Source organism: Megascapheus bottae, chromosome 23, assembly GCF_031878675.1.
Source record: "Megascapheus bottae isolate mThoBot1 chromosome 23, mThoBot2.hap1, whole genome shotgun sequence".
Taxonomy (NCBI): domain Eukaryota; kingdom Metazoa; phylum Chordata; class Mammalia; order Rodentia; family Geomyidae; genus Megascapheus; species Megascapheus bottae.
Window position 1 is genome coordinate 26,211,906 of NC_143531.1, and position 12,084 is coordinate 26,223,989.

At 39.3% G+C, this 12,084-nt stretch overlaps 1 protein-coding gene and 1 pseudogene across 2 annotated transcripts in view; one reads left to right on the top strand and one right to left on the bottom strand.

The window, feature by feature from the left end:
- Positions 1-12,084, top strand: part of Inpp4b (inositol polyphosphate-4-phosphatase type II B) — a 461,147-nt gene that overhangs the window by 95,199 nt on the left and 353,864 nt on the right. The gene's annotated exons all lie outside the window — the stretch shown is intronic.
- On the bottom strand, positions 8,812-9,190 carry LOC150047483 (small ribosomal subunit protein eS27-like pseudogene; annotated as a pseudogene).

A 12,084-nucleotide genomic window follows, 5' to 3' on the forward strand; every position in this document is an offset into this window, starting at 1 on the left:
GAAAAGTTTCAGGGAGAGGTAATTAAAAAGCTGTTCATTTTTGCCTTTTAAAAAGTAGGCATCGTTACTCTATTTTCGTCTATGTGTGCCAGGTACTTTGATCATATTCTGTTCCCATCCCATTCTCTTTCCTCCTTTGGTCTGGTCTCCTTCACCAGTAGTCTCTCCAAAAGCAATTCTTAAACAGAGATCTGTGAAAAGGAGCTATTATAATTGCACTTGAGAATTTGAATTTTGTGGTATTTAATGACTTGTTATTTGTAAAAGTTCTTGACTCTGCTGTATATTAATTTCTGTAGGATTCTTACTTCATCTTTTCTGGGACTCTAAACCAGAGCATTGTCAGGAATTGGTCACTGCTAATATTCACATTCAACAATCAAGCCTCACCTATGTTTCTGACTTGGTGCCTCTCTTTTGTACGTACTCCGGGCCTTCTCTCATTTGTTTTTGGTGAAAATGCCATCCTGCATGGCTGCCTATTTTTCCCTTATTCTACCACCTGAATAAGCCTAGCATTCTTCACAGAATTAACCTCTCATCCCTCTCCTGCAACCTTCATTTACTTGGTAGAGTGTCATACTTCTTTCATTTGCCTGTCATTTTGTGTTCTTTATGTAATCAAATATATGTGTATATTTTGTATTATTATTATTATACCTAAAATACATTCAGACATGAATTTTCCTTCAATTATAATTTTACAAATCTATATGTCTGCCATTCACCATCACTCCCACTCCTCAGTAACCACATTTTGACTGAGGATGCTTCTTGAATCTCCAAGGTTCCCACTGAAAGATTATTAAAAGGCTGAAAGATTCTTTTGTGTGATGAATATTATAGTTTAGTGTCATATTAGTAAGAACTACCTTGAGAACCTACTCTATTTTCAATCCCTTATTTTCAATGAGAATCAAACCAGAATTCAAATCCACTGATTAAAAAAAGAGCTGGAGAAACCCGTCAGCCTCCCCATACGGGAATGGCCCAGTCTCACCCGCCCTGGCTTCATGCCGTCTTGCACTCGTCATTGGCGAGGATCTGACCCAAGCTGCTCAACAAAGTCACTTTTGCCTAAAAGAAAAATTAATGCCATATTCTACGTCTCATACCACATTCAATAGGAAAAATTAATCATTAATTGTCAACCCCTTCATTTATTAAGCTATCAATTCATTGTATGCTTACTATATTCAAAGTGCTATGGTGGGTAAGAGGGCTCCAGAACTTGAGTCTGTTTTTCTGTGTGCACCACACACACACACACACACACACACACACACACACACACACACACACACACACACACATTACATGAGTTCATTCTTGCACATTAGAAGCCAACAAACCTCTTCCATGCTGCAAGGGGTTATCTCTAAGCTCTTTATCATTTTTCACATAAATTTTGACACCTTCTGTGTTCTATTATCATCATTCATGTGAACAGAAACCGCTGACATCTTCCCTGATATACAGCTGCTTTTTAAGAAAAATTTTATATTAATACTGATTTTTACATCATATTTCAATGTCATGTTTAACAAGTATTCAAGAAGGAAATCTCTACATACAATCACTGGCGCATAGTACACAGCTATTTTTGAAGTTTTGCTAGCTGGAGGTTGGCATGTGTAGGGATTTTATGTGTGTATGTGTTCTGAAATGACACATATCCTGCTCTCTAACACTGTCTCTCTAGTCAGGGTTCCTGGATGTTTCTAAATGTTACATGTGGAAGTTCGAACTGGACTGTGACGATTTAGGAAGTTGAGATGAAATTAGGTCTATCTGGATTGAAGTGGAGCCTTTGTGAATTAGGATTCTAAGGGCCATTCTGGTAAAAGATTAATAAGGTCAAGGAAGTTGGTTCCCTAAGATCTTAATAGATGTTTTCAATGTATTAATGTTCAGTTCTTCAGTTTTGTGGTACTAGTATTAAGGGAAATCAAGTCATTAAAGATCAAGTGGTCTGGGCCAAACTAAATTCTTGGTAACTTGACCTAAACATGAATATGTATATATACACACACATATATAACACGCATGCTCTCTCTCTCTCTCTATATATATATATAGTATACATATATAGGACACATATATAGTATACATGTATTATATAGTATGTATTATATCTTATCTTCCTTTCAAATGCTTTTAACAAATGATACCAGTAGATGCCAGACCTTAATTTGACCTTAATTTTCAAACAGAAAGGCCATTTACTAGAAGAACAACATGACATGATACTTGTTTTGAAAGTTTAAGCCCAAGTTTTGAGGTAGAAAGGTCGAGTAAGCACATAAACAATCGTGGCACTATCTTTTACATTGTTTTCTGTTCACATGTACCGGCACGTAACTGTTGCCTCTAGTCTGGTGGCCCCTGTGCTGATGAGATGGTTTGAAGACTTGCATGTGCGTTCCCTGACCAGAAATTATAACTACTGCCAGGAAGTTCCACTCGTCGTGACGTTGTGATTCAATTATGTCATCCTTGCATAAGCTTTGGCATTTGGAAAATTTCAATTTTGTTTTTATAGATTTTTTTTGATGTTATAGATCATCAGAAGGTTGTGAAATATTAACTTTTTTAGCACCAGGGAATGTTGGTTACTGTTTGGTTACTAAAGTCTAAAATTCCCCGAGTCTGTGTTCTGCAGTTACAAGCGACTCAAACTATTTTGTTATATGATACTGGGTATAGTAAATATTAGCTTCCCCAAAGAAAAGGAAATAATCTTGAAATATAACAAAAATCATCTTTTGCATGCTTTATGGTTTAAAATTACTTAGACTTCTTAAAATGAGATAAAAGTAATTAGAAATCAATAAGATTATCTGAAATGAATAAGAAAATTGTCATATTAACCATATTCATTGTATATTAATCATATTCAGTAGACACTAGTAACTTTTTAAAATATGCAGTTAATATCTAATCAGATTAGACTCATCGTGGCAGGGTCAGCCTAATCTGCTGAGTTTTAGGCATCAGGTAGAATTTTCTCATAGCTGATCAGCTGTAGAATGACCAACGCCTGAGCAGATTTGAAAATAATGATGAGAAAAGTGGAGTTGTTTCTTTCCTTTGGTAAAAATATTGTTTTTAATTGCATTTAAAAATCTTAAGAAAAATTTTCTAGAGAATGTTAAAGTAATTCTTTTTTTTATATTTTTTTATTGTAATTAGTAAAAGGGTTATATGATATTTGCCAGATAGAAGGTGCATTAATTCACATACATTGATACCCTTTCACATGTCTTGGTACCCATTTCCCTCCCCCCTACACCCCCCACCCGTCTAAGTTTTCCCCCCTTCCCTATCAAATTTCAAATATCCAAATACAAATAAATTCAGTATATCAGATAACAAAGTGAGATACTATACCAATATGAGATAACCAAGGGACAGCAAAGGAGATGAGAGACAACATAGTACATTAAGGACAACAATCATTCATTATATGGCTTTTGTTTCACTATCCTGGAGGTCCAAAGTAATTCTTTTCCTAAAACAAATGTTACTATTGAATATACTAATGTGAATTTTTACATGAATATTATTTTATATAATTCTTTTACAGTGATTGCTCTAGTAGGTAAGGAGTAGATGGGGTCAGGGTATGAATACATAGGACAGATTATTAAAATAACACACAAGGCCCTATCCAAAGAATAAGTCCAAATCTAGGACCTGACGTAAGTGGTAGAGAACCTACGTCATAAGCGTGAGGCCTTGAGTCCCATCCCAGAATTGGTCATAAGGGAGTACTAAGTAGATTGTGGTGTTCAAGGTGAAGTTAGCATCACTCTGCAATGTCTTGTCTCAGGCACCATCTCACCTAGAGAAGGTACAAGAAGGAAGCGCTGTTGGTCAATGAGGGTGCATGGATCAAATGGTATACAGTTAGGGTAAGCCTGACGTGGATGTGTGTAGACCCCTGGATCTGTAATAGTCTACCCTACTCTCCCATCTCAGCCTCCAGGACAGTAGAGGGCTGGGGTCTGAGGGGAGTATTTACTTTCAGTCTGTTGCTTTCTTGCAGGTAAGTCAGAGCTATTCATAAGGCATTTTGAACAGAAAGGGTGCCAACTTTAGGTTGCTTTCCCTCCACAATAAGAAGCTAATTTCCAGATGCACACATGCGTTTCTTTTTTACCTTATAATCTTTTCTTCGGGTAGTATCTGTTCATCTTTATGAGGCAAGTTATGGTAATTCAATACATGTATACAGTATGTATTAATTGAATCAAGGTAGTATGCATTTCTGTCTCTTCATTAACCATTTTTATGTGTTGGGAGTTCCTGATAAGTTTGAATTACTCTATAAATTATCTTAACTAACAGTTATCCCCAAGCATTAAAGAAGAACCAGAAGTAACTTCCAGATACTTGCTTTTGCTGCTCCCTTATTGAAATTATTTCCATGTCTTCCCCTCCTGTCCTTTCCATTTACTAGTAACTACTATCCCATTCTGTTCTGTGCTATGCATAGACAAGCTTCCATGTAAAAGTCAAACCATGTGGCTTATTTCACTCAATACAATGGCTTAAAATTCCATCTATGTTGCTGCTAATGACAGGTTCCTTCTGTTTTATGGTGATAGTATTCCATTATATTTACATATGTGCTCTTTATGGTCGATGCCACATTTTTCATATCCATTCTCTCACTGAAAGGCACCTGGGTTGAGTCTGTATTTTGGCTTTCATGAGTAGTGCCACACGAGGGGATGCAAGAATCTTTGTGGATAATGATTTCATCTGCTTTAGATCTGTACCCAGAAATCGAACGGCTGGATCACATGGCAGTTGTATTTTTAGTATTTTAAAGAATCTTCTTACTGTTTTCTGTAATGGCTGTACTAATTTACATTCTTAGCAGTTATGCACAAGTTCCCTTTTTCTCCTCATCCTTGCCAGCATTTACTATTTTATGTCCTTTTTCCTGATTGCCATTCTGATTGGTTCAGATCTTTTGATTTGTATCCCTTTATGCTCCTAGAACCTGGCAACTCTTCTCAACATGCTCATTTGCTCTGTGCATTGAAATAGACAAAGTTAAAATATTGAGAGGATATTGAGTCCCCTTTAGGCTATCCCATGACTTCACAAACCTCAGCCTGACGTTCAAAAGATCATTTTACTGCTGGCTTTATCTCAAATCATCCCAGCTCATTTCCATCCAACTTCTCACCCACATATTGTGCCGTAGCCCACAGAACCTGACTGATCTGCTTGTATGTGACTTACCTACTTCTACCTTGAAGAATCTGCCTTTACCATTACCTATACCTAGAAGTTGACTTCTCCCATATTTCAGTGTCTGCATTTCATGGATAGCAGAATATAAAAGAGGCCCTTCTTGGTAGTCAAGATGTTCTAGGTTCAAATCCCAGTTGAACTTATTGCTCTCTGACCAAAGACAAGCTACTGAACCCTCAGTCTTTCATGCTGCTACCTACCTCAAAACCCATGAAGATAAATATTTAAATGAGACAAGTAACGTTAGAATACTTATTAATATATAATATGAGTTTCGTATAGTCTTTATAATGGCGTTATAAAGTCTCAAAACTCACTTCTGTGAAACTTGGCTTACTGGAGACATGTGAACCTGGGTTTGCCTGAGTACCTCACAAGTACTTTGCTATTTAGTGATCTGCGCATTTAAACCACTGTGTACTTTAAACGTATTTATTTCATTTATTCTTGTATATGTTCATCTTAAGTAGTTGCATGAAGTCGTTCCAGTTCCAGAAGTCAGTTATGAATACAATGCATCTTGATCAATGCACCCCTTCTGTCATTCTACCCACTATGTATTATTATAACCACTGTCAGCATGGTAGGTGCCATAACTGGGGTTACTGTGAGGGCAAAACTAGGAAACAAAAGTGGTAACAGGATTGGTAAAGTTCACCACTTGTAGTGCTCCTGTCCTGTATAGAACGTTAAATTAGGGGCATTATATTGAATGTCTTACAATGACACACGTATATTTGGCAGGTAATGGCCAGAATGACAGTGAAGCCCCCGTTAGGGGAAGGAGCTGGTGGAAAGTGGACGTAGTGAAGTCAGAGAGAAACAGAAAGAACTTTGGGACTCCACAGAGTAGTGACAGAGTGAGATGTGTGGGCACTGCCAGGCTCAGGAGGAAGCTGTGTGTGTCTGAGTGACTTCTAGAGAGAGCGCTCCGATGGAGAGGAGCGGCCATGGAAGATCATCTTCTCTCCCTTGCTTGCTCTCTAGTCGTGGCTTTCTCTGATTTTGATAAATTCAAGCACATAACAATATTTTCTTGGGCGAATGCATTAAACTGTTGCAAATCCAGCAATCAAAAGCACTCTCAGACATAGGATTACTCTTCCTGAAACTATCAGGAGAGATAAAATTACTTCTAGCCTAATTTTTGACCTGGTATAAATGCCACTAGTAACAGCAATTAACCGTGTGATAAAATTTTTATTGTCCAATTTTCAAAAGGGAAGTTTGATACCAATCTAATTGGGGATAAAATAGCTGGGCATAGAGGATATCTGTATAAAATATATAAAATCAATATCAAATACATAAATGATTTTGGAAAGGATCTATTTTTACTACATTGACAGTGAATTATGTTTCCCATTATCACCATATGCCTCCTATTAAAAGCATTTATATTTTTTCAGTAAAGTTGCTAAACTATATAGATCAGTATTCATATTTATTATAATGCTCATATAAAACTTTGGGCAGATGTGTCATTTTTATTTTTGCTTATGTGTGAAGTTTACTTTGGGAAGCGTTTCACGATTAAGGAATCTCCTCTTAGAAACCTGTGGATAAAAATAACAACACCGCCAACAAATACTTATTGACCACAGCCCCTCCCCTGTATTATCTGCCAGACATGTGAGGACCTGCATGAGTCCCAGATTCTAGTACTGGCATAACCTAAGGGAAGGGTCGTAGGGTGGCAGGGTGGGATAAGAACAAGTTTTATCCTCAAGAGCCTGCTCTGAATTGGATTCACAAGCAGAACAGACATCATGGCTTTGAGTCACTACATTTTAGGGAGATGTATTAGTCATGCTAACTGCAACACTAACTTGACATTAGCTCTTTTCCCAAGCTCCATTCTCTTGCTCAGCACCTGTTAAGCCTCTGATCCACATTGTTGCATGCTTTTATTTTAATGTACTTTGATTTACCTGGTAGAAGCAGGCATTTCATATTGGTTATTCTTTTCTACATTGGCTTTATGATCTAGCTCTTTTTCTTTTGCTTAATCAAAACGGAGGTGGCTCCTTGTCCTTAAAGCCCTGGGGATCCTAATTTGACAAATTCTGTTTCATACTCTGTACTGGCCAATGTGGTAGCCCATGGGCAAGTGTGAGTCTTTAGCTTGGAATTAAATTAAAACAAAATATAATTAGCAATCTAGTTCCTTAATGGCATCCATCGCATTTCAAGTGCTCATTATTTATCTGTGGTTATTGGCTACCAAATTACCAAGCAATTTCCTCATCTTGCGGTTCTTTCTTGTGGATTCTTCCCTGATTTGCAACTTAGACTTATAGTACAATGCTAATTTTTTACTGAGATTCAATGATAAAACAGAGTTTGATTTTGAACAAAGGGCTCAAGAAGACCGCATCTGAAGTATGGAGGTGATGGAGACAAAAATCTCTGCTTTAGTTAGTGAGTTCTTGATTTACATTCACATAAAAAGATGGCCTTTTCTTGCCTTTCAAATTCTTTCCTAGCCCCTAAGCTAGGAAATGGTTTAATTTCTTGGTGATGTAATTTCTACGCTAAGAAGATCCTGCCTGACTTTCAAGGCAATCCGATTCATAGAGCTTATCCCAGTAACAAAATATATCTTTCTGCAAATACTCTGGGTTCTCCCAGCAGAGGTTCCATGAGCTCACAGAGCTCCTGTTGACTTGAAAGTGAACTCTGACAGTGGCCTGAATATTATTCCCCTAAAAAACAGAAAGGCAAAGAATAACTTCAAGTCAAAGGGGTCTTTATTCTCCCTGAGAGAAAGTTTTCTTGAAAAGTTGTTTATTGATCTTCCTCCTAACAACTGAGTCTGCACACTATAAAATGGGGGGGGGGGGAAGGGTGGGGAGGGGACCAGGGAAATAATATCAGCAATCACTACATTTTTTTTTGTTACCTTTCACGCCATTTGTAGTAAGTCACCATAGGGCTGTGAAATAAAAGCACAACCAGCCCCAATCTCAGTTTTTATTTGGGAAAACCAGAGGATATAGTGGCTCAGAAGACTTTTGAGCATGGGCTAAAACAGTAGCTATGCCTAGATTCATGTCAGTGAGGAATGTTGAAAGCAAGTGGACAGAAGACACCATGACTGGGCCCGCTGCCCTAAATGCAGAGCATGGCTGGAGCTCTGGTCAACCGGCCACCTCCCTCAAACTTGTAAGTAAGAGAAGTTTGTTTTCCCCATAGATCTACAGGTTGGGACATCCAATCTGGGGAGGGCTCACACGTCCCCAGCATCCCTTTTGAAACATTATTCTTCCATTCCCGGGCTCTGTCTCCATGGCTTAAGGCTCCTCAAAAGGTCCTACTTCTTAATAGCATCCTACCAATGCGCATTTGGAGGACTGAGAAGCAGTTGTGGCACAGCCAAGGCGGAAAGCCCTGTTCAAGAAAGCACAGGGTAGTGCACAGCCACATATGCTACCACACCTACTATCAGGAAGGAGGATACAAGATTAGTGATAGTCATTCACTCTTCTTTTTATTTTACTATAATCAAAACTTTGAAAAACTGACACCAAAATAGGAAAATCATTGTTGTGTACCTTACAAAATCAAACATAATTACATTATCTTGTAGAGTCCCTGAACTTCTGGTAAGGCTTTGTGAGGAAATGTAAATTCAGAAAGTTGTACACATTAATGTTGCTTTCTTCTAAAGGAACAACCTTCTGTGAGCCTGGCTTTTCCTCCTGTAGGTTGGCACAGCACTGTGGAACAGCCTTCACAAAGAACCACTCTCTGAGCATGGCTGACAACTGTGGTAATCTTGTAGCAACCTGGGCATTTTACATTCATAAAATAAGAATTTGGACTTTGAACTAGCCGTTTCTTTTTATGCTTTTTCTTTTCATCTTCCAAGGATGGATGGAGTAAATCTCTAGCCAAAGGCATGGCGGTAGTCCTCCGGCTTTGCGCTTAGCGACAGCTACTCATTCACTCTTTTTAATAAATGTTATTGGCCTCCTCCTATGGGCCATTAACTCTAGATGCGAGGAATACAGCCATCTACAAAATAGACAGAAATGCCCGCCCTGCTGGATTTTATATCCCAATAAGAGTAGAAGGTAGATGGTAAACAAAAAGGTATACAACATTCTAGAAAACAGCTATGGAAAAAACTAAAGCTGGGCAGGGGACAAGGGCATGTGGTTGTAGGGTAAAGTCACATATTTAAATAAGGATCCCCCAGAAGTCTTCACTATGGAAAACTTGAAGGAGTTGTGGTGCCCAGGTATGGTTCTGATCAAAGGAACAGCTGATTGGGCTTTCATTTGGTCAAGATCATTCTGGTCACCTTTGAGATTAGACCGAGGAGAGACCAGTCCTTAGATGATTGAATGAAACCTGAAAAGAGATAGTAGATAGTGGGACTGAGATGATTGGGTTAAAAAGGACACGTGGCAGAGATGAAGGTCAGTCTTTTCTGTGCAGTATCCTAAAGGCTGAGACTTTTCTTCTTTTTGAGTTACTAGGACTTCAGGGTCAGACAAAGGGAGAAGAACCAGGGAACAAAATGTGAGAGAGAGGAGGAGAATCATCAGAAAAATGACGCTACAGAGAAAAGGCAACGAGATTTTAAGTCTAGCAAATCCAAACAGGAACGTATCTGAGGATGCTACATCATATTTGATAAATAAAAGGCCATGGTCACACGAACAAGAACGGTTTTAACTGGGATGCTTAAGGGGAAAGAACACAATGAGCCTGGGAAGCGGAGAGGTGCAGACACAGACTATAGATTTCCCATTCAAGAAGCTAGATGGATACGGACTAGTGACTTTCCAAAAGCGTTTTGAATCTTCATTTACAGCAAGATGTCCCTGTTCTCTAATCATCTCTTTCATATGTGTATGTACACCAAATATACATAGATAAACAGAACTTTGTAGCATAGTAATGGCTGTGGAAATGTACTATTTTCCATTTTCTTTCATGTGATTGGTTAAAAAGAAAAACACTTGCCAAAAATCCAGTTCCTTGATGCATAACCCACCACAGCATAACCCACCTAATTTGTAATTTGAAGTCGGTGTCATAGACCAGAGTCAGCCCCAAGGATGGTTACATCGATCCACCACTCTCATTCTCTGTATCTGTCAGGTCATACCTACGCCCGGTGTGAAAGCCCCCAGAGGCATCATCTTTTTCTTACATGTGAAATCGACACCTTTCACAAAATGAATGTCAATCAAAAGCTAATCAAACTTATTTTGGCTCATTAAGTCTGTGAACAAGATGGAGGGTGCAGCTCGGCTCTGCTCTGAGCTTGTTCACTCAAGGATGACACCCTACCACTTTGAGCCACAGTTCTACCCTGGTTTCTTGGTGGTTAATTGGAGATTAAAGTCTCATGGATTCCCCCCACCCACCGGGATGACTCTGAACCTTGGGCCTCAGATATCACACTCCTGGATAGCTAGGATTGCAGGTATGAGCCACCAGTACCGAGCTGTTGTTGTTATTATTGTTTTGTTTCTTCTTTCTTCTTTCTTCTTCTTCCTAGGGTGGGGGAGGGGGAAGGCCTGTATTGGGGTTACATTGTCTAAGCTCAGTCACTGATGTCATTAGAAACCCACCACTTGCATATCTCCTTTTCCCAGAAAATCAGAAACAGGTCAAACAGAAACTTCAGTAACTTAGGTTGCTCACAAGTGATGGCATCATATGCATAGCAAGTGATTCTAAGAATTAAAAAAATTCATCATTGGCATAATCAGACACCATAACTGACATACTTTTAAATTAAGAGAACGTGAACGCCTGCCAACTCTCCTATTGTGCTTCACTCTCTGTGACTTCTGTTCTAAGAATAAATGCGTACAACGGTGAATGCTGGTCTGCATGCTGAGGTTTTTATCTGCTTCCTTGCTGGAGGAAAGTGCTTTGATAACACCAAGTAAAACATGCAGGAGGAAGTAATGTAATAAGCAATTTTACAATAAAAGAGGTAGATGTATAAACCTACTTTTTCCAGGACACACTTGGTGCTTTCCAATTTACGCTCACACTGGGCTGCTGGTGGAGGGGTTGGGGCTTTGAAATGCTCAGAGAACTCCAAAAGCCCTGGCAGATGGGGAAGCTGAGGGTCCAGGGGGTGAGCCATATGACAGAAACCACCATGAGACAGTTGGAGTGGGGGAGTGGTTGTTGGAGCTGGTGACAAAGTTGGTCAGGCAGGACTGGAATTATTGTGAGGGAGGTGGATGTTAGAGTGAGGGTGGAGGAAAGGGACAGGGCAGAGAGCAAACGTTTGATTTAAGATCAGGACGTGACTCAGTTTACCAGATATGCTCATGTTTCTGGTTGACTCCGTGGTCCATACACAGTCTCTTCCCAGACTCCCATGTCTTTCTAATGTCTGAGCTCTCCTTCAGTCCTCCCTGCTTTCCTGCTCAATGTGGCAAGAGGAATGTCTAGTTTTGCCCACAGTTCATGCTCCTCCACTGGATCTTTTCATTCACCTAACCAGTAACATCTGGGTTGGGTTCCCTATGGCCCTATCCTGTCCCTGGTGATCAAGGTCTAGGATCCCAGCGAGAAAACATCATTTGTGTGAGTGGCTGGTGTCACCACTGCGCCCTGTGCCTGACAGCTAAGGTCTGGTACCAGATAAACTAATGCCCGGGAAGATTACAGTGGTAGAGCTATCTTAATGATCACCATAGAACTGATTTAAATTTACTGCACAGTTTATTAAATCATATCTGTTGGATTGGTTCCTGCTGCTAAAAGGAATGCTGAGAACAACACGCTATCACATCTCATTTTTCTTTCCACCAGTTATATCTAATCATAGATGTGTAC